At 35.6% G+C, this 24,620-nt stretch overlaps 1 protein-coding gene and 1 long non-coding RNA gene across 4 annotated transcripts in view; one reads left to right on the top strand and one right to left on the bottom strand.

Annotated features, from left to right (window-relative positions):
• CNTN5 (contactin 5) overlaps positions 1-24,620 on the bottom strand; it is a 1,537,434-nt gene that overhangs the window by 830,067 nt on the left and 682,747 nt on the right. The window lies entirely within an intron of this gene.
• LOC110214971 (uncharacterized) overlaps positions 1-24,620 on the top strand; it is a 35,540-nt gene that overhangs the window by 1,810 nt on the left and 9,110 nt on the right. Inside the window, exon 3 of the long non-coding RNA XR_002326403.2 lies at positions 3,852-4,020. This is a non-coding gene — a long non-coding RNA (uncharacterized LOC110214971). The remainder of the gene's footprint in view (positions 1-3,851; positions 4,021-24,620) is intronic.

The following is a 24,620-nucleotide window of genomic DNA, read 5'->3' as shown; positions in this document are numbered from 1 at the left end:
TTTTACCATTTAGTACCACAAAGAAACCATGCTTCTTTACTATGTAATTTTTTTGGAGGGGGAGCAGAGATAGAGGGATTTTAGATATGACTTCATTGATATGGGGAACTCTTCATGTGTAAACACTAAATTAATTCCAATGCATTTATGCTTTCTGACATGGTAGTTGGTAATTATATTCCAAAGTTCACTCCAAACCTAAGATTTTTCCTGGAGTTGGAGTTGGGTAAGCACAGAATTGTGAAACAGTCAACATTTTCTGAATCTTCACAACATAAAGGCAATGAATATTCTCATGTTAGAGGATTTCTTGAGGTACTAAAAGTTTAAATGATTTACCCAGTACCAAGCTGGTATTTGTCAGACCTATGACTTGAACTTGTCTTTGCTACTCCAAGATCAGCCCTCTCTACATTATGTCAAGCTTCCATTTGAAAAATGGAAAGATCATTTCCAATTAGTGTTTTTGTTATGTTAATGTCTCCTTGTCCTAGGCAACTAACTAAACCTATGTTATAGATGGTTCAAGTGGAAGAAATTTCTATGCATAGGGTTCCCTTTCCTGATGAAACTGCCAGTCTAAATGATACATGCAGACGTATATACATATACAAACACACACATACACACACCCCACTATATATACAAATGTATGTATGTACATACATATATAGTGCATATAAATATATATATCATTCATGTATATGTTGGATTATGTTGAAATTCTTATATATATATATATAAATGTATATTTCAATGTTACATAGATATATGTACCTTTGTTTCATATATACATATATATTTGCATATAAATGTATAATTATATACTTATGCAATATGTATATGCCTATATATGAGTACCAATATGTACACACATACATACAAATATAGAGAGAAATATAGATATACATGTACAGAGGAATTGTATCTATCTAGCATACTTTCTATTATGCCAATAGTAGCAGTAAAGCTAAGTAATGCTTACACTGACGTTGGTGGCTGAACATTGATTTTATTTTTAACAGCATATTTTCATTGCTACTTCTATTAGGTTAATTGTACTCAATCCCTGAGTAGATTTTTACTAGAATGTGAGAGTAAGTATGATAGTTTTTCTTAAATGAACTTTTGACATGCACAGACCTAATCAAAATTAATAAACATAGTATTAATAGATGTGATAATCAAGACCCTAATCCATTAGAAATACCTGCTCTACAGATCTCCTGGATATTCTCCAAGAAAACATCACGAGAATACAAAAATGAGAAAAACAATGAATTAGGCAGAGACCCAACTACATGGTACACAAATGGAGAGCCAGTCTGGAATGTGTTTGCTAAGCTTTCATAGCCAAGGCAAAACAGTTTGATTTCTGGTCTTTGTTTTCAAAACATACATCCTATACTTACATGTTTAGAAATTAGTTACTTAGCAGTAACTGTTGATATACTAGGCTACAAGCTGAATCCAATTTAGGTAATAGAGAGTGTGGCAATGAGGGAAAAAAGTATCCTTAGATATAGTCCACTGGATGTTAAAACTGTCAATACTACTGATATAAAATGCTGAAGCTGGAAGGGAATTTAAAAGCCACTGAGCCCAAGACCCCAGTTTAATTCATGAAGCGGACAGCTACCTTCTTGGAACTTAATATAATGACTCAAGAAGACCTGAGTCCAAATCCAGCCTCAGAGACTTACTAGCTGCATGACCCTGGGCAAGACACTTGAATCTCTCTTTGCCTCAGTTCTCTCATATGTAAAATGGGGATAATAATAGCACATAACTCCAAAGGTTGCTGTAAGGATCAGATAAGTAATATTCATAAAACACTTAGGTTTTTGTGCCTGGCACATAGTAGGTACTATACAAATCTAGTTGTCATTGTCTTTTTCATTATTATTATTAAGAAACTGCCTAAAAATAATATACTAGACCTACAAAACCTCCTTAAACTAAAAACTTGTAAAATAGCCTGCCCTATGGATAATTTACTGAAGTTGGAGTGAGGAGGACCAGATTCAAATTTTACCTGTAATATTTATTAGCTATGGATCATAGGCAAGTTGCAATTTCTTTGAGCCTCAGTTCCCTCATCTGCAACATGGAAATAATGATATCTTGTAAAGTAGTATTTAAGTGATTTTTTAAACGTTCAGTTCAGGTCACTACCCTACTTTACAAAATTAAATGGCTCCCCATTGCCTCTAGGATCCAAACCAACTTGTGTGTTTTGCTTTTAATAGCAGCTTCACAATCTGGCCACATCCTTCCTTTTCTAATACTGTCATATACTACTTTCCCTTGCCCACTCTCTGGTCTAGCTGAACTGACCTTCTTACTATTCCTCACATGTGACATTGGCTCCTCTGTTTCTGACCTTTGCACTGGCTAACCCTACCTAGAATGTACTCTCCTCTCACTTCATCCTCTTAGAATCTATTGTTTCCTTCCAAACTCTTTTCAAATTTCCTTTCTGTTCAAACAGTATCTATATGAGGCCTTTCCTGCTTCCAGGTGTTAGTACCACCCTTCCCCCAAAATGATTATATATTTGTTTTGTCTTTACTTATTTATAAGCCTGTTATGTTACCTGATAGAAGCAGAATTTTTGAGGACAGGATCCACATCTCCTTTGCCTTTATATCCACAGTTAGCTTTTAAATGAGCATTGGATGTCCTGCCTTGTAAATGCCAACTAGAATATAATCAGAACTAGGCATTTTGACAAATGAGAGGAGCCAAATGACATTCAAAACCTCTTCTTCAGTTGGAAGTTCAGCTAGAGAGGGATTAACTTCAACCTGAAATATGTGGTCAATGGCTTTAGCATTGGTTGATGATGGTTTGTTGAGAACACTGTGGAAGTGTTCAGCCATCTCTCTAACAACATGTCCTTACTACTAATCAATGTGGCTCCATCAGTGCTGAGTAGTTGAGATGCATCATAGGTCCTTGGCCCATAAATAGCTTTCACAGTATCATAAAAACACTTTTGATTGTTACTATCAATGTAAAACTGAGTTTCATCTTCCTTCATACTGAGCACCTTCATCCCACACCTCTATATTTCCCTTGCACTTTACTTTTGATGGACTTGAACACTGACTTCTTAGAGATGGATGAACTATCCTGCTGGTAAACCCTATGGACTTCTAGTTTTTCATTTAGTAAATTATGAATTTCCCTATCTTTTTCATCAAACCAGTCCTGATGTTTGTAAATGTTCTTACACAAGTGAGTAACTGCAGTCCGATACACGAAATATCTAAAAGCTGCCCACTCCTTTTCAGCTTAATTTTTCCAGATGTTTGTTGGCTCATATTTCCCTCCAAGTTAGTAACAAACTGTTCTCTTATGAAGAAGTGTTCTAATCTGTTTACATTAAGTCTGGTAGTTGTCTTGTCTTGGGGCATGTCACTTTTGTTGATTACAACTATAACATATATCAAGGGGGTGCCACATCCCTAAGCCCCACAATGTGGAAAGGATAACTGTAGAATGTTTACCTTGGAAAGAATGTCTGTGATTGTTCTAGCATTCTGTGTCACACATAGCTTTCACATCCTATCTGTCTCTTCTTCTTACGATAACATAGTCTATTACATGCCAATGTTTTCTGTGAGGATGCATCCCCAAAGTTTTATTGCATTTAGATAAACGGAAGACAGTTTTGGTGATGAGGTCATGAGTTGCACAAAGTGTGGGAGAGAAGAGATTTTAGCCACCTACCAAACTGAAAGTCTACAAAGACATTGTACTGACCTCATTGTATATGCTGGTGAAACCTGGACAGTTTATCAGCACCATTTCAGGAAACTAAGTCACTTTCATTTGAATTGTCTTAGGACGATTCTGAAGATCACCTGGCAAGATAACCTGAGGTCCTTTTTGGAGCTGAACTGACAAGCATTCAAACTCTACTGCAGAGAGCACAACTCTGATGGGCTGGCCACATTGTTCAAATGCCAAATGTTCACTTGCCTAGAAGACTACTTTATGGACAACTCATACAAGGTGAGCACTCACACAATACTCAGAAGTAATACAATGATGCTCTCAAGTTCTCCCTGAAGAACTTTGGAATCAATTGTGAGAAATGGGAGACACTGGCACAGGAATGCTTAGCATGACATGCCATATCAAAGGCTCTTTTTTTCTCTGGGCAAAGCAGAAATGCAGTAGCTCTAAAGAAATATAAGATGTTCAAATTTAGAGACATCTTCACTCCAAATGTTCATGTGGACTATTTGTACCTGACCTGTGTTGAAAGGCTTCTGAGCTCGTATCAGTCTGATCAGTCACACTTGGACACACTGTACCTTGACCCTGACATAGTGTTATCATTTTGGTCCTCTTCAAGCACAAAGGACAACAATTACCTATATCACCAGTGCCTACCTCACTGCCTGGCACAGAGTAGACACTTAATGTTTATTGATTGATTGATTACTAATACCTACCTTGCAGGGCTGTTTTGAGGCTAACATGATACAGAGAATGTAAAAGTGCTTGGGAAACATTGATATTAGATAAATGTCCATTATTAAAAATATTAAGACTATGTTTCTAGAATCTTTCTATATCATAGAGATTGCTTTTACAGAAACAGTTTAGAAAAGTGGGAAATGCACTGATTCAATGTTTGCTTTGGATATTCACTATTTATATGACTGTTAACATCTCACTTGACCTCAGTTTCTTCAATCTACAAAATGGGTCCAGGAATACTTAACAGTAGCTACCATTCAGGGGGTGTATGAGGAAAGTACTTTGGGAATTTTGAAGAGCTGTATAAATGTAAGCTATTATTGTTCTGGCTTGGTGTCAGTTTCAGGATGTGTTAAAGGGAGAGGCATAGTGAGGACATTTAGGGAGTCAATACCTAGAGGAATGGGTGGAAGGAATCAACTAGAGAGAGAAACAGAGTCAGAGACAGTGAGAGAAATATTCCTTAGGCCATCAGGGTATACATTCATAAGTCAACAAAAAAAGTAGAGAAAGATCTTCTTAAACCGAAGTTAGTTTGAAGTATAAAGCTATGGGTTAGGATCAAAGGGTAGGCTCAGCTTCTCCCAGTTTTCCCAGCAGTTTTTGTCAAACAGTGAGTTCTTATCCCATAAGCTGGGGGCTTTGGGTTTATCAAATAATAGGTTATTATAGTCATTGACTACTGTGTCTTGCATACTTAACCTATTCCACTGATCCACCACTTTCTTTTTTTGTTTTGTTTTAAAAAGAAAAAAATTATTTAATGCATATTTAACTATCATCAACAGACATAAACATTTCAACTTACAAAAAAGAACAAGAGGCTTATACAAGAAACCATGAACTTGCTATGGACAGTTTTTTTTAAAAGATATATAGAAGTATGTATATTACAATAGTTGTCATTTATATAACATCTTAAGGTTTGCAAAACATTTTCATTCTCATGAAAACCTGGAGTGTGTGCACTATTATTACCCTCAATTTACAGATGAGAAAACTGGGGCAAAGACTGTGACTTGTCCAAGGTTACACAGCTAGTAAATGACTGCAGTTGGATTTGAATTCAGGCCCACCGTCTAGGCACTGTGCCATTAACAAGGTAGTAACAAAACTGCTCTGTTTGTTTTTGTTTCCATCTGCATTTTTCTGTGCATTTAAAAAATGCTTTATTGATATTCTTTTCCTCCTGTAATTATCAGTACTCACCTTCATACTAGCACTCATGTTAACCTAGGGAAATCAGGACTCAATATGATATAACCGAAATACATAAGGTTCTGGGCAAAACATATGAGAAGGGATAGACCACTCTATTTCTTAGCCAGTACCAAGCAGTTTTGATGATTGCTGCTTTATAAAACAATTTAAGATCTGGAATGGCTAGGCCATCTTCCCCTGCATTTCTTCTCATTAGTTCTCTTGATATTCTGAACCTTTTGTTATTCCAAATGAATCTTGTTTCTAACTCTATAAAATAATTTTTGGTACTTTGATTGGAATGGCACTGAATAAGTAAATTAGCTTAGGCAGAATTGTCATTTTTCTTATATTAGCATGGCCTACCCATGAGCAACTGATCTTTTTTCCAATTATTTAGATCTGACTTTATTTGTGTGAAAAGTATTTTGTAATTGTGTTCATATAGTTCCTGGGTTTGTTTCACTAGGTAGACTCCTAAATATTTTATAATTTCTACAGTAAGTTAAAATGGAATTTCTCTTTCTATCTCTTGCTGTTGGGCTTTGTTGGTAATATATAGAAATGGCGATGATTTATGTGTGTTTATTTTATAGCCTGCAACTTTGCTAAAGTTATTTATTATTTCAGGTAGTTTTTTACTTAATTCTCTAGGATTGTCTAAGTATATCATGATGTCATCTGCAAAGAGTGATAACTTTGTTTCTTCTTTGCCTATTCTAATACCTTCAATTTCTTTTTCTTCTCTTATTGCTAAAACTAACATTTCCAATATGATATTGAACAACAGTGGTGATAATGGACATCCTTGTTTCACCCCTGATCTTATTGGAAATGATTCTAGCTTGTCCCCATTACATATCATGATTGCTGAAGGTTTTAGGTAGATGCTACTTATCATTTTAAGGAAGTCTCCATTTATTCCTATGCTCTCTAGTGTTTTTAGTAGCAATGGGTGTTGTATTTTGGGCTGACTTTCTTTTTGCTTGTATCCTCAGCATTTATAGCAGTATATGGCAAATAGTAAACACTTAATGAATGCTTGCTTGTAGCCTTGCTTTGCCTCTGTCCTTCAACTTGACATCTCAATTTGATAGCTTCCTTTAAGTCCCAACTAAAAATCTGCCTTCTACAGGAAGCTCTTCCTAACCACTCCTAATTCCAGTGCCATCTCTCTATTAATAATTTCTTATTTATCTGATAGAGTACTTCGTACACGTGTGTGTATGTATGCGTGTGTATTTGTACACTAGCATATTGTCTCCTCCATTAGACTGTAAGCTCCTTGAGAACAGGTAAGTAAGTCTTCTGAGTCTTTTTATATCCTCAGCACTTAATACAGTGCCTGGAACACAGTAGGTACTTAATAAATGTTTATTGACTGATTGATTGATGAATTACAGCTGCTAAGGCACTTATCAAAGGCAATTTTGAAAAAAGAAAGATGTCCTGTTTGGTCACATTTGACCAGTTTTTACCAAAATTCATGTTCTTATTTAGTCTCTTTTACAAAAATGCTAATAAATTACTTCATTTGACTTCAATATTAATGTTGGAATATTGGACTGGGTACCAATAATTTAATTGACAATAAGACTTTTTATTATTTTGTTTTTTCCATTATTTTTCTTTTTTTCCCCTTTGCCTTTTATACTTTGCTATTAACTTAAACACCAATAAACATGAACATTTCAGTAAAGGAGAGGATACATAAGAGGATTTTGTATATGCTTGTGCACTTGTTTCCCTATTTTTAAAAATGTTACTTAAATTTAAGCCCGTAGCAACAAAGCTGCCCTATTCTGTGTTTCCATCTGAATTTCCTTCTGTTCTTGTCTGTGTATTTATTTTTAATAATAATAATTTTTTAACCTAAAAGGCATAGAGACACAGAGGCCAGAAAGAGAAAATAGAAAAAAAAAGATAGCCCAAGGCTTTTTTTTTTTAAAGCTCTAACTTATATTCTAGAAACTAATAGGAGGTATTTTTTGGCAAAGCATCACTTCAGTGCTGGAAACTTGATTGTTTTCAAGGCTTAAAGTTATGGTATCAGCTTTTTCATTAAGAAATAATTAGATTCATCATCATTAATTTATTCTTTACAGATTTTGCAATTGCAATACAAGTTTCTTTAGATTAATTAATCTGTTAAATTCTGTAGTGTTCCTAAAATTAAACACACCTTCTTGTTTACTTTTGGTTCAGGCTAAATTGTTCTTAGAAATGAGTGACTCAACCAATAGAACTGCTCCTAGAAATGTAGAACTTCAAAATGAGGCTGCAAAGGTAAAATTCTGGTGAAAGAAGATCTTAAGAATGTTCGATGGCTGTTCTAAAAACATTTATAGTGGCTTAAATGCTAGTAATTCTGCTCTTAGCTATTTTCCACTTGAATTACTCTAATACATTTTTAAAACCGCTACACTGAATGATATTAATGGTAAAACAAATTGACTCATCTTATGAGAATATATCTATTATTTTTATGACCATATTTAATTGCATGTGTTTCTTTAAATTTCTAATTAAAACCAGCACTAAAAATGAAGTCTTTTTGTTTAAGTGTGCATTTTTATACTTAAACATACCTCATAATTATTACTGATACACAGATAGTTCACTAAGATATGATGGTAGAACATTAAAAAAGTGAATTAGAAGTCCCATTATTAGTTCTATTATTAAAACGGCACTTGTCTCAGTGGAGGAAGAAATAAATAAAGAAAAGTCCCCTAACAAGTACCTCTTCCATACCTTTCACAAATCTCATGATATTGCAGGCTAAACGGCCTAGTGATAGAGCTGTAAACTTGTGGCCTGATCTCATTGAGAAAGTTCTTTCTGCTACATTGTATTTAATACGACATCAAACACTGCACATTTGAAATAAATTCTAATGATGAAAGTAAGTACATGAATTGCACTGGTTTAAAACATTGAAAAAAAAAATGCTCCCAGCCTGGTATGACAATTCACCAAATAATCATTTTTAACTGTTTTAACTCAGTACTTGGCAGCCACCAATTACAAAACTGGATTGTCAGAGTCTTGAAGGGCAGTTCCACATTTCAAGTTTTCACAGGCAAATTGTATTTGACATTTAATTTTGAGTCCAAGATACCATAATGTGAAATCTTCTAGGCCATTAATGATAACACATTAGAGATGCTCCCCACCTCCCTGTTCCTGAAGTTGATTTCAGTGTTTGCCAGAAGGCTGGACCACTAATGCAGAATCTGGCACATGTAAATGTCCACTTATAAAAGCAAATATCCAATTATAACAGGTAACAAATTTCTCATGGATAAGCTCTGTAATTCACTTTCTTGCACACAAGGATAGTTGTTTCTCAGCAACAATAGAGTAACTCTTCTGTAAAATCAACGCTTAATAAAAAGTTTTACAACAAAGTATTGAAAATTTAAATTCACATAAGAGGCAACAGAGACAGTTATGATGAGAATGAGCAAGCTCCCACAAGTAAGCTACAACATATTACAAATGAGAGATGACAAAGAAGTGGGAATAAGGTCTATCATCCAGGAAACAAGGGGAAAAGAAGATGGTCTTATCACATGGTAAGAGTGAGGATGATAGGTGGATAGCCCGAACATTCTGATGTCAAGAAAAATAACGGATGGCTCCTAGGATAGTAGATAGACCCCTTGTAGCAAATTCCTGGGAGTACAGGATGGGAAAGCACGGCTGGGTTACAATATGAAATATTGGAAAGGATAGAGCCCTGGGCCTGGAGTCAGCAATGCCTGAGTTGAAATTCAGCCCCAGACATTTACTAGCTGTGTGACCTTGGGCAAATTACTTAACCCTGCTTACCTCAGTTTCCTTTTCTGTAAAATGAGCTGGGGAAGGAAATAGCAAAACCACTTTCTGTATGACAAAGAGTCAGGCATGACTGAAATGATTCAACAACAACTATTTCAGAGAGAATAGTGTAATCAACAATATCATTATTTATCTCTTAAAACTCTAGGCCAGGGGAGGGGAACCTGCCCTAGGCTTTCCATTGAAGTTTTTCTGTGGTACTAACACAAATTTGTCAAACCTAACTTTCTGGACAGATTAGATCTTAACCAATCTCTGATCAGATAAATCCCCAGGAACTGCCTGAGGCACAGAGTGATTTGCCCTAGGTCATATAGTTAATTAATGTTAGTGACTGAATTTTTGAACCCAGGTCTTTCTGACTCCAAGGCTAGCCCTCATTTCTCCCCTACACTGCCTCTATTTCTAATGGGGATTGTGGGGGTGGTGTGGAGGAGAGTCAGAGCAAATAGTATTGTCAAAAAAGATAATACTGTTCCTTACAGGCTTAGAGGCAGTACTAAAAAAAAAAATCTCATTTTCACTCAAGACAACAACTCTGAGAAGTAAGAAATGATGAGTATGAGCAATTCAGAGAAATGTGGGAAGATTTAAATGAACGACATAGAGTGAGACCTAAGCAGAATCCAGGAAACAAAATACACAATGACAAAACAATGTATATATAAAGATCACTAAAAGGAAATTGAACTCTGAATAACTGGAAAACCAAGGAAATTTCCAAAGAACAAATAATAAAATATATGTACCTATTCATAGCAGAGATGCATGAGCACTACTAGGACAGAATATTTACACATTGTCAGATGCAGTCTCTATATCAGACAGTTTCTTTGTCACATAACAAGGTTCAGAATAGAAATGGTGGGATGCGACTGAAATGATTGTGATATAAAGTCAAAAGGTATTATAAATAACATTTTTTTAAATTAAAAGCTAACTTACACTTTGGAGCTGAAGGTTTCGTAGAGAGAACAAGGGTGAATAATGTTCAAAGACACTATTATTTGCGTGAAACATTGTGCAAGGACAATCAGTGTGAGGCCACTGAGAAAACCCCAGGGGTTGGGGGAGATAGTGATTCAGCCTCAGAGATAGGTTTGTCAGATGCTAGTACTGAGAACAGCTAAGAGTAAAGTGGTCAGAGGCTTCAACACAATCAATAGTCAGAGGACCAAGATTAGTCTGTAGCAGAAGCATTTAGGCCGAAAGCAAACAATCTGGTATTACAGACACATCAGCTCTCCCAGGAGAGGCTGGCGGCCTTATTCTTACTTAAAAGGGCAATGGATCTCCGGGGACATTTAGAAATGTTCACATTCCTACCAAGTGAACACAGGTAATTGGGTACTTTGTGATGTTCACGTGCATGCTTAATTACAAGGCACTGCCTATTCAATCAGGCCCAATTGAGGAACAGTGACAAAGGTTCTCTGTAGAACAATGAAAACCAGAGCTGTTTCTTGTCCTTGGAAACATATTATAGTAGAGGTGAGTTTCTACACAGGTTCATTGAATTGTAAAGGTTATATGTATATATCTCTATAGCACCCTAGGTTTCCCAGGATAGTCCTGATTTCAAGAAAAGAAACTGAGACTTGTTCTGAATATGCATGTGCCCCAATTCTCAGCTTCAAAAATATGGTCACCATATGTATACCTTCACGCACTGTCTGAAATGATACCTTAAGGAACACTGTATACTAACAACAGAAAAAGCAGATGAACAATTATAGTATTTAAAGCACAGTGACTTGCACATAGTTCAAATGTTAAGGATTTGTTATTATATTGGTCACTCATACCCTGAATACATGGATTCTTAAGCTGAGGCCTGTGAACTTAAAAAAAAAAAGATAACTATTTCAGTAAAATTGGTTTCCTTTATAATCTTAAATGATTTATTCATTTGAAAATATTGTTCTGAGAAGGGGTCCACGGGCTTCATCAGACTGCCAAAGGGATCAATGATACAAGAAATATTAAGAACCTATGCCTTGATAGATAAGTCTTTGATAGTTGACTGGGATCTTAAAGAAATTAGGTGACATACTTAACATCTTACAGCTAGTAAATAATGAAGATGGGATTTGAACTCAAAGCTTTCTAAGCACAGCATCCTATTTATTATGCTGTATTGTCTTGTGCATAGAATAATTTATTCCAATTGATTACATTTTTGTACCTCATGGAACCCATTTAGATAGCACAAAATTATTTTGTTTTGCAACTTATGCAATTCATTAAATAATCAGATATGATGAAATAAGTTGCATGCCAGAAAGTACTTATGCATAACTATGTTCCCAAAGGGGTATAGAAATCTTACTGTTCTAATAAAGAGCTATTCCTGTCTAAAACATTTCATTTGGCTAGACAGCAAGTTCTGGATCTCTTTTGCTTCTAAATTTTAGTGAAAAGAGCATTATTTATAAAATGAAGTCATCTAACGGATTGGAAAAGGCGTTTTGGGTAATCACAAGTACAAGTGGGGACCACGGTCAACATCACACAGAGACACAGATATAATTAAGTAGGAAGACCTATATTTGGAAGTACTTTAGGGGAATGGGGGTGGGTTTTTTTCTCTATTTTTCTTTTCTTTTTTTTTTTCAGTTGCATAGGAAGTATCTTGAGGTCTTCATGAGGTTCATATTCAGGTTCAGATGCCATAACTTGGACAAATATTTAAAAGATAGTCAGAAAACCTATTTTATCATATCTATAAGCTGAATGAGATTGTCCAAATGAGATCCAAAACCAAAGGAAACTCTAAGTAAAAGTCTAATGACCTTTAAAAACACTCTACATATTATAGCAATACTTCAATAATTACGACAATCATTCATTTGTCCCTTTCTGCCCGTTGCTTTTGAAATTGTGGCTACTTCTATTCATTCTCTCCCTGTTCTAGGTAGTACCCCATCTTGTGGGGAACATCCTATCAAAACATACATTAGATTAGCCATTCATCTAAAGTGATGGCGATCCCACTACACTAGACACAGAGCAAAGAAGTGGTAGGACCATGGCTTTGCAAATGGCACCAGGGTGGGCAGCAGATCACAGAAAATCACTTCTTATCAATTGCATCATTTTCTGAAGTAGACTGAATATGCCCTCATTTGTGGGAAGCTTAAGCCAGAAAACATAACATGTTCAAAAAGTATATGCCATAGACAATTCTCAACATACTATGATGTAAGTCACATGGCTGGTGCAAGCCATGTCAAAGACAGGACTTGAACCCAGCTCTTCATGTTTCTCACTTTCAATTCAATATGTGACATTGCTTCTTGACAATCAATGTTTACTTAATTGAATAATAATGATATACTAATTAATATTCCTCAAACTAGTCATTCCACAATGTTAGTTGGACAAATTTTTAAAAAATTCTCAGACCCTTCAAAGTTATGTTTGAATACCAAATGGGATATCGTTTTCCCCTTGATGATTCATTTATAATACCTTTAGCAGGCTTCCTTCTCTCTGCCCTATTCTACTATTCTTCTCACTAATTAGATAAGAGAAGTGGGAACCCTGACTGCAGCAAAATTACACCAAATTTTCCGTCAACAAAGGTTTGAGGTTTTGGGGGGAGGGCACATTGAAGTATAAAAAGCGAGGTTAATTGGAATGCCTACATGAAATCTGTTCTAGGCTATGAAAAACAATTCAATCTGTCACTTTTGAATTCTAATTGCCAAGCTCTTGACATTCCAGGCGTATATACCACAAGCATCCCCACAATTTTCTTGAGTTGCTCCCCATTTAATTTGATTATAAGGAGTCCAAGCTATGACTTATATTCAAGAAGAGTATAAGAAAAGTTGTTTATTTTTAATATTTTATTCATAATGCAGCATTAGTAAGGGACCCTGATTACCAAATGGTGTTCATCTTTTACTCCTCATTATTTTCTCAATACAATTAGATTATCATCCTACTATTCATTTATCCTAGACTCAGAATCTTACTTTTCTGATACCTCCTATATGTGAATTGGTTTTCCAGTTTCAGGTTGCTGCTCCCTCTATTCAAAAGACCACAAAATTCTTGCCCTTGAAATAAGACCTTAATCCCCAATTTAAAAAAAAAAAAGTCAAAGATCTAGAGCTGGAAGGGACCTTATGGGCCATATTACCATGGTTCCTCTGTCAATAAGATCTCTCCAGATCTCCTAACTGTACTATCTTTATTATGCATCTTCCAAATATACTTGCAAGACTATACATTGATCTTCCTTTCTAACTTAGAGAAGAAATTGACAATGACTTCAGATAATATGTCCATGGTCATCTTTTCCCCCATGGCTACAAAGAATGCCTTGGTCTAACACCAAAACACAGAGTACAGAGTGCTGGAAGGGGCTTTAGCTTTAGAAGGGCCCTGATTATCCCTTATTTTATGTAAGAGGAAGCTGGGGCCCAGAAAACTTAAATGATTGGTCTAAGGCTAGAATGGAGGACCTGCTGGCCTCAAGGCTACATGTGGCCCTCTAGGTCCTTAAGTGTAGCCCTTTGACTGAATCCAACCTTCACAGAGCAAATTCCCTTAATAAAAGGATTCATTCTGTAAAACTTGGAATCAATCAAAAGACTCCACCCAAGAACCTAGAAGTGCTTAGCACAGAACATCTGACTCCAAATCATTTCTGTCATTTTGGGGGCTGGAAAAGTGCTTAACCAGGAACGCTTACTATGACTGAATGTGAGAAAACATTGTGGGTGAACAGAGATAACTACCATGAGCTTCTGCTTAAATGAAACATTAGAAGGTCTTAGGGTGAGGTTGTAAGACTACATTTCAGAAGAAAGTTGCAAGGGAGAAGTCAAATTAGGTAAAAAAGGGATGAAAGTCATCTGTCTGCTCTCATTCAGAGGTCAGCAAAGAGCAGTTCAACAAGAGGTTGACTCCTCAGAGCCCAAGACCACCAAATCATATTGGGACAGCCTCCAGTTTCTGTGAACTAATCAAGAGCTTCCCCTGCTTTTCTTTCTTTCCCTCTCTCTTTTTCTTTCACTTTCTCTTTCCTTCCTTCCTTCTTTCTTTTTCTTTTTGTAAATTAACAAAGTGCAAATGAACATTTCTGAATTCTATGGAAAGGGAAGCTTAACAATTTTTTTTGAAGGGGGTGAGTAGGGAAATGGAGTGAGATTCACCTGATCAATATACTTTCATGGCTTCTCAAAGATTGTATCCACACCTAGATACATTCTCTCACCTTTATTTTTCTCTTCTGGACTTAGTTCAAATGCTACTTCTCATGCAAAAATTTCCCCAAACCTTTCGATAAAGCTTGCTTTATATGGGGACACACAATATTTTTAAACTAATGAAAGCACAAATGTATATAGGTTATCTGTCCTGTCCGCAAATTGACTTGTATTTATGTATTGGCAAATATGCTGTATCTTACCAGTAGAATCAAAGTTTCTTGAGATCAAGGAGTATTTTATTTTAACTTTTGTGTTGCTGTGTTCACCGTCCTCCATTCTATTGTACATATATGCTGGTCAAGGAGATTTCCACATTCATAACAGTATTAGTATTGTACTAGAAGTAGAGAGTGGAGGTGGGAAAAATTCTGTGTGCAGGCTTAACAATGAGATCAAGGGGAGAGCAGCTTTTCCCATGCTCAGGCAGTCCACCAAGTACATAGGGAACAACTGTAAGGGTGAAGGGTCTGGTGGCTGGTGGGAGATAGCACTGGGTTCTAAGGAAAGAGCCAGGAAATCTGGGTGAAAGTGGCAGTCCCGAGCTTCACTCCTCAGAGTGTAGTGGAAGTTTTGGTGGCAGAGTAAGGAGGCAAATAAGGATAGATGTGGTGTGGTGAACATTTTTTATCTTCAAGTGTTGGTTTTCCTTGCCGTCATTGAAGAGAAACAAGCAAATACAACTTGTACACATGCCTTCACAGAATGTCAACATGGCTTATTTAATTGAGTTGTCAATGTGTTTATAGTAGTCTAGGATTGGGTTTATACAACTCTGCCAAAAATTCGACACAAACAAAAAAGATTCAAGCTTTTGGATTCGACACGAGATTGTAAGCTACTAGAAGGCAGAAACTAACATCTCCAGTTTTCTTTCAATGAGGCAGTGTTGTATACACAGCGGCCATTCTATAAATAAATACTGGTTAAATGACTGCCCTCCTGGGAAGACACATGGATGCTCTTCCTGGGGCTATAAAGACCTTTTAGAGCAAATCAATCAAGTAACAAATATGTTTTGAATACATGCTATGTGCAGTGTACTGAAATATAAAAAGTATAAAACAGTTTTTGCTTTTAAATCAAGCCAATTCATCCATTCAGTTATACCCCTTCTGGCTTAGCTGTGAATGTACTTGTCAGTATATTCTTTGAGATACTTGACTATGTTGGTACTGTCAATTTTATATTCAGGATTGCTAAAATGAAAAGGGATTGCTTCTCTTAAACTTGATTTGTAGAGCATCTAGTCTCCTAGCATAAGAATATAGATATTTATGTATTTTAATAAAACAACAACCTTTTACGCCATTCTAAAAATATGTCACTAGAAATTTAACAGCTACTAGACTCATCTTCAATAGTTTCTCTTCTTTTTCTCTGTCTGTTTGTGTTTATACATATGTATGTATGCTTATTTGTTTTTAACGACATAGGTCACAAAATTTTCTTTGTAGAATTAAAAACAAATATCAAGGAGTGCCGAAGAGGCTTTTGGTTGGCATGAGCAGGTCACAATAAAAAACAAATAGGGAACATTAAGGGAATGAAGTAAAGAACTTTATCAAAGGCAAAGAAAAAAAGATAGGCTGGTTATATGGCACTAGTGGGACAGCCCAAATGCTCCATTGGTGCCTTGCACAGTCAGTAAAAAGTGAGAAAGGCCAGCAACATGTTTTGGGGCTTCTTAATGGTGAACTTGCTTGGGGATATGGATGAATAAGAATCTCACAGAAAGTGCATGCATTAATAAGTTTTAAGCTAAATCGTTGGGTGGAACATATAAGTCATTGACATTTTAGATTGATTTGAGTATGAGAACATATAATAGTTTTAAATTAATGAAAGCAGGAATATATACAAGTTTCTATCCCTATTCAACATGGACAGTAGGAAAAATGATGGTATTTTAATAGCATGCAAATTCAAAGATACTTTAGGTTTTACATATTTCTAATTTACTTTGCTCCAGCTGTTCTTCAAATTCTCTAGAGAATGTCCTTCTTCCCTTTTAAGATATCAATATTCACATCAAAAAATAAAACTTCTATGGAGTACCAAAGGTAGACTAAGTCATCACCTACATGGTTTCTGCGCATGATACCACTGTCTTTCAGGGAAGTGACATAATGGATGTATGGGTCCTAACTTGGAATCAGGAGGACCTCAGTTGAGTAATGCCATAGATACTTAATAACTAACTATGTTATCCCTGGGCAGTCATGGGTCCTCTTTGTTCTTCAGTTTCTTCATTTGTAAAATGAAAATAATAATAGCACCGACTTCACAAGATTGCTATGAGCATCACATGATTTAACAAATTAAAGCATTTTCCAAATCTTAAAGTGATATACAATCTATTATAGTTATTAATTATTATTAATTATTTCATTATTATTATTAATCATTATGTTTGTGAGTACAATGTCATCAAGCATGATTCTTGATTTTTAAAACTTAAATGATTACCACATCTTCATTAAGGTACAATACAATTGTCTCTGTTATTTCAAATAAAGAAGAATACTTTCTTTGCCCTTATACTGCCTCAGTAATTTGGCACAGCTACCCCATTTAAAGTAACTATTAATTCCATTTAGGTGATGGCTGGAATCCCATAGAGGCTGATGATTTGTTTTTAACCTTGTCTTATATCTCACAAAGATACCATTGGATTAAATCAGTGTGTGAAAAGTACTTTGATAATCTTGCATGAAAGTCACTTATAATGGGTGAAGTGTCATAACCAACAAATAACAGTTGCTCACTTACAAAGGAGGGAAAAGACCTAATACTCGCCTTACCTACTGAGATGTAATATGCATACCTGTATAATACAGAATAGACTTGATTGTTTAAATGGGCAGATTGTCACCTCCAAGAATTTTTTTTTCTCTATTGTTCAGCTACCAGAAGGGCTGTTACAAGCCTTTTAACATTAGAGGATACTAGAAAAATCAACTCACTGTGTTTTTGTCGTGTTCCCCCATGTGGTTCACCATGATGTGAGCTCTGCCTCTGTGGTCCTGTGGTTGACAGTCTCATGGAAAGCTACTCTCATTCTTCCTGGATTGTTATCCAAGTTATAAATCCCTAACCCCCACAAAGCTACTCACAGGCAGACACCTACTACAAAGCTAAAGATACCTCAAACAATTTTCACTTTAAAATTTTGATACATTTCCCTTTCTTCCTTCCATTAAGAGAAAAGCTCATCACCTTGGCCCAGTCTGGAAAAAAATCTATTTGAGTGACCAGATAATGTTAAATCAAACAACTCCTAGTACTTAAGAATGAAAATGAAAACAAAAGAAAACAAAACAAAACAAAATTGAGACACATAAGAGTGCAAACTCTTTCCGACTTGAGATCTCCCTTTCTTAGCACAAACTTAGGGAATCAACAATGGCTCTTATTTGCCCTTGAAGCAATTTTGATTAAAAGGCAACACTTGTGCCAAAATATAGTAACTGTGAAGGAAGAAGTTAAAAAATGTACAGTTATATGAAATATATTTTACCTAAAATATAATTTTGGGGAGAGAGAGAAGAGGTAGGCAAGGTTGATTAGAATAAATGTCCATTTGATCTTCCTGGAAGTGTAGATTCTCCTAATTTGGAGGACTTCCACAGTCATTTAGTCACACCTATTCCTGAACAGAGAGCCCCTTTTAGAAAAAGACCTAACATATATATATATATATATAATATAATATATATATATATATATATAATATATATATATATGTATATATATACACATATATATATACATATACATATATATACTATACATGTATATATATGTATATGTATATATATGTGTATATATATACATATACATATATATATATACGTAGTACTTTCTAATATATTTTATGTATTTCATTAAATATTTCCCAGTTAAATGTAAAATACATTTTTAACATTCACTTTTAAAAATTTCAGTTTCAAATTCTTTCTCCCTCTCCCACCTGGCCACTCCTTGAGAAGGCAAAAAATATTATTGATCATACATGTGAAATCTTACAAAACATATTTCCATATTAGTCATGTTGCAAAATAAAATAGAAAAAATAAAACAAGAAAAATAAACTGTATTTTATACATACACATACACACATGCTGTAATTTTCATTCAGATCTCATCAGTTCTCTCTCTGGAGGTAGAAAGCATTTTTCATCATGGGTCCTTGTAAATTGTCTTGCATCCTTCTTGAACAGAGTAGCTAAGTCTTTTACATTTTATCATCCTCACAATATTGTTATTACAGTGTACAAGGTTCTCCTGGTTCTGCTCACTTCACTTTACATCAGTTTATATATGTCTTTCCTAGGTTTTTCTGAAAGCATACTGCTTATCATTTCTTATAGCACATTAGTTTTTATCACAAACATACCACAACTTGTTCAGCCATTCCCAAATTGATGTACCCACAAAAAGAGCTGCTATTAAATATCTTTGTGCAAACGAGTCCTTTCCCTTTTCTTTGAGTTTTTGGAATGCAGACCTACTAGTGGCATTGCCAGGTCAAAGGGTATGCATGGTTTTATAGCTCTTTGAGGGTAGTTCCAAATTGTTCTCCAGAATAGTTTTACTAGTTCACAACTCCACCAACAATGCATTAGTATTCCATTTTTTACACATTCCTTTCAGCATTTGTCATTTTCCCTTTGTGTCATGTTAGCCCATCTGATAGGTGTGTCTCAGAATTGCTTTAATTTGTATTTTTCTTAATCAGTAGTGATTTATAAAATTTTTTCATGTGACTATTGATAACTTTGATTTCTTCTTCTGAAAATTTCCTGTCCATGTATTTTGATCATTTATCAACTGGGGAATGACTTTTCTTTTCATAAATGTGGCTCAGTTCTGTATATATTTAAGAAATGAGTCCTTTATCAGAGAAACTTCTGTAATTTTTTTTTACATTTCCTGTTTTCCTTCTAATTTTGGCTGCATTAGTTTTGTTTGTGGAAAAATGTTTTAATTTCATGTAATCAAAATTATCTAGTTTACTCTCCATAACCTCCTCTTATCTCTTGTTTGGTTGTAAACTCTCACCATATCCATTGATCTTACAGGAAAATTTTTCTATTCCCCTCTAATCTACTTATGATATTACCCTTTATGTCTAAATCATTTATCCATTTGACTTTATCTCGATATATGCTACAAAATGTTGGTCTGTCCTTTTTGTTGTTTAGTTGTTTTTTCAGTCACGTCCAACTCTTCATGCCCCCATTTGGGGCTTTCTTGGCAAAGATAATGGAGAAGTTGCCATTTCCTTCTGCAGCCCATTCCTCCAGATGAGGAAACTGAAGCAAACAGGGGCAAGTTATTTGCCCAGGGTCACACAGCTAGTAAGTGTCCAAGGCCAAATGTGTACTCAGGAAGATGGGTCTTCCTCACTGTAGGTCTGGCACCCTATCCACTTTGCCATATAACTTACCTCTGGTTTCCATGCCTCATTTCTAACAACCTACCTTCTAGTTTTCCCAACATTTTTGGTCAAATGTTGAGTTCTTATCCCCAAAAGCTTGTATCTTTGGCTTTATCAAAAACACTAGATTATTATGGTCGTTTATTATTGAGTGTACATAATGCATCCCACTGATGTGCCACTCTATTTCTTAGCCAAATAGTTTTCCTGATTATTTCTTTGTAGTATATCTGAAATCTGGAACTACTAGGCTGCCTTCCTCCATGGATTTTTTTTTCATTAATTGCCTTGATATTCTTTTCTTTTTGTTCTTCTATATGAATTTTGTTATTATTTTTTCTAGCCCTATTAAAAAATTAATTAGTAGTTTGGTTGTTATGGCAATGAATAAGTAAATTAACTCAGGTAGAATTGTCACTGATATTATATTGGCTTAGTCTATCCATGAACAATTAATATCTCTCCAGTTGTTTAGATCTATCTTTATTTGTATGAAAAGGGTTTTGTAGATATGTTCATATAATCCTTGAGTTTTTCTTGGCGGGTAGATTCCCACATATTTGATATTGTCTGTAGATATTGTAAATGGAATTTCTCTTTCGTATATGATTTTAAAAACCATAGTTTAGCAGCCCAGGAATTCTTGTTGGGCTTGTATTGAATTCCTATCTTTTCTTTGAAGCTTTGCTTGTAGCTGTTTTGACTTCATTGTCTTCTGAGTTCATGTCTTACTCTTTCCTGTTACCTTAGTAACTTTGCATGATCAGTTTCTGTTTTTATTATTTGCTAATTTTTCCATCCTATTTCTTGATTTTGAAGTTTGTGTTAAAGTTGGGCTCTGTTCCTATTGTGGAGGGAAATGGAATTGTCTCAAGCTTTAGGCTTTTTTGTACTGCTGTTTTCAGAGCTAGTTCTGGGTGTTTGGAGGGGTTTTGTTTTGTTTGTTTTGTTTTGTTTTTTTGTACTTCCAAGGTGGTAACTACCTCGGGGAAAAGTGTGGTAACCTCTCTGATCTTCACTCTGGTACTTAACCATGAAAGGCCCTTGATTCATTGGGATTGAAATTGATATTGATCCTCAGGTCCCTGATCCACTCTGAACAGAAGTGATATTATTCCTTAGGGCTCCCACTCCCTATTGCCTTTAGAGTGCTTCTCTCTGCCCTTGAACTATGATCTAGATGTGGTTATATGTAATAGATTTGCCAAACTGCATCAGATCCTGTGTCCAATGTCATGACAGGGGTCCTCTCTAATCTATTTCTGACTTGTTGCACATTCCCCTTACTTTCTCTGGCTTAAGAATTCTAGAAATTGCTGCTTCTTCCATCACCACCTCATAGTCCCACTGCTAATGTTTCATTACATGGGCTCTGGGCCAGACTCTATCCCTGTGCATAGATCTTTTTTGCCAATCTCCTAAGTTGTTTTGAGCTGGAAGAATGTCTCACTCTGACCTTTTGTTGGCTCTGCCATTTTAGAATTCAATCTGAGGCCTTACTTTAAGTTGTTTGGAGGGAAATGTTGGCGGAGCTCAGTTGAGACCTTTTCTCTAATCTGCCGTCTTGGTTCCTTCCCCAGAAGTTATATAGCACTTTAAGAGCTGCAAAATGCAACAAATAAACATCATCAGCCCTACATGTATTATCTCATTTGATCCTCACAATAAATCTTGTGGCATCTGTTGGTACCAATTATTAGCCCCATCTTTCAAATGGAGAAACTGAGACTAAGACCTACTTATAAGTTTCAGAGGCAAGAGTCTAACCCATATATAAGTCCAGATTTTCAACAAATGAACCAACCTTTATCTCCCAGAAAATGGTTATCCAGGTATTGCTTGAAGACCTCCAGTGAGAGGAGAACCAGAAGTGTGCTGGTAAAGGTTTAACAATTGGCTCTTTTGAGCCAATTGTATTATTTATAGTTTTCATCACTTTTTAAATTCTGGACAATCTTCAAAACAATAAATCACACCCTGCTTTCTGGAATTATCCAATTTTTGAGGGATGAATGCTTTTTTTCTGAAAACTTAACAATGGACTCTTCTGAGCTGATACGTGCTGGCCCCAGCACACCATTGGTGAGAATTCACTTTTACCAGTGTGGGTCGTTCTAGTTTGGGGATTTCTAATTTTTAGGATGCTTTTCCCTCCACTGAACCAAATTTTATTTTCTAGAAACAGTAACTCTTGGCACCTTCTGCCATTTTGTCGCTGTCACTGAAGTAGCAAAAGAGGGCACAAACACCAAGTGCCATTTTCTATTTTTCCTTGTGTCATGGTTTGCTAGGGCCAAATAATTTAGGTCCAAGTAGGCCTACCCCACTGTTGAGCTTCTCTGTACTCAGGTAGGCTGGTTCTTGGAAAACAGACACTCTGTAGCTATACTGAACCTAACCCCTTTCTAGCATGCTAGAAACTTCTAGTACTTGTATTTCACTTGCACAACCTTTGAGAAACTGGTCATATCCATGCTATAGAATGAAGCATCAAGTAGTTTATTTTCTCCATATTTCAAAACTAAATGTCCTTTGAAAAGACCATATATTGCTTTAATTCTGCTTCAATGGCCAATCCTTCACCCATCAATCTTCACTTAATGTGAATGATATTTGCCCCAATAGAGAGATTATTGATTGTCTATTTCCAAACCATAACTACTACACTACATTCTCATCATACTTTTTATCCTCCTTCCACTAGAATTCAGATTCTGTCTCTGTATCCCTGGACTCTGATAGGTGATTTTTTTACCTTTTCTTTCCCATAACAAGGGCACTTTAGCCATTCCCAAACCAGGAACATCCCCCAAACTTGACACTTTCATCCTCCACCCTTGCCACTTTCATTCCCCACCACAGTTTCTATTTCTCTTAAATCTGTCATCTTTTCACATTAAACTCATTGAGGAAAAAAATAAAGATGGTCTTATCCATTTGTATTTATATTCTGAGCACTTGGCACAGTGCCTGGCAAATAGTAAGCACTTTATAAAGCTCTTTGTTCATTCATTTGGATGCAGTCTTCATTTGCAACAAATTTATATGACTCTGCCTTTAGATAATTCATTTTCTCTTCAGTACTTGGTTTGAAAACTATGTATTCATTTTCATACACTGAGAGAGAGAGAAAAACTAACAAAAACAGGAGTATATCTTTAGTCTCTACCACAGCTTTCTGCATATTCAATTTTTTTACTACATGGCCTTTACTTAAATCTTATTCCATGAGCTCCTTCACCCCTCTATACTTAAACACTGGCTGTAACTCCATTCCTCTGCCAACATTGCTCGAAGGAGACTATGCTTGAGCCCCAGGCAACATCATCTCTCTTAGAAGATCTGATTCTTTGTTTCTATGAAATGTTACTAGCAGTAGCTTCAGAAAAGTTAGCAGGCAGTACAGAATAGTGGAGAAGGGCATTAGATTTGAAATTAAAGGATCTGGGCTTAATTGTAATAACTACTACATACTCTCAGTGTGACCTTGAAGAAGTCAATTAAACTTCTCAGTTTCTTCATCTTTAAAATGATGGGTTTGGACTAAAGGACTTATAAATTTCTTCCATCTCTTACTCTATAAGCATTATGATCAGTTACCTTTAGCTGACCGAATAGAAAGCAGGCTGCTTAGCAAAATACTCATGCAACCAGCACCCCTCTCAACCCCAATCATTCTCTCCACATAGCCATGAAAAAGTTCCAATCTATTTCTTTAAAAACATTTTGATTGCCGTTGGGAGATGAATTTGCCTTGGCAATATCATACTGAACAGAAGAAATTTAGATTGGGAGCCACTGCCTGAAAAGGCAATGTATATGTCCTTGTAGGACTAAGGCCAATTAAATACTATACTTCTAGAATTTCTCTGTTCCAAAGAAAGAACACTAACGAGTGCAAAAATGCTTATTTTTATTTGGATATATTTCGCATACGACTTAGAAGAAGAAAAAATACAGAAGCTAAAATGTCAAAATTACATTGGTTGAATTTGAAATGAAAACTTTATTATTCAGCTTAGGAAATGTTCAAAATTGGAGATGACGTAAATAGTTTGATCACGAATTCACCAAACACCCTGCCTAGAATGTATGAAGTGCTCACATACTAGAATGATTAAGATAGACGTGAAACAATGTTGTTTGGGAGTATTTAAATGTCCTGATTGAATGAACTGACAGATACTATTAGGGTAGAAATGGAGAGAGAATAATTTAAACAAGTTGGAAGTTTGTATGTGAAAGGCATAATGTAGTGGCTTAATCAATCAAGTATTTGTCAGGCACTTAGTCTATACCTAGCATTCCCATCAACGCATAAAGGTTCAAAAGGAGTAGGATCATGCAATTCTACTAGGGAAATATGAAAGAAGTTGAAAATTCTATTCTCACCTTGTTGTAAACATGGCTACTCTGTATAA

This window comes from Phascolarctos cinereus, unplaced genomic scaffold (genome assembly GCF_003287225.1).
Source record: "Phascolarctos cinereus isolate Bilbo 61053 unplaced genomic scaffold, phaCin_HiC Scaffold_726;HRSCAF=1367, whole genome shotgun sequence".
In the NCBI taxonomy this organism is placed as follows: domain Eukaryota; kingdom Metazoa; phylum Chordata; class Mammalia; order Diprotodontia; family Phascolarctidae; genus Phascolarctos; species Phascolarctos cinereus.
The sequence above is the reverse complement of the archived record's forward strand: the minus strand, read 5'-3'. Positions and strand labels throughout refer to the sequence as shown.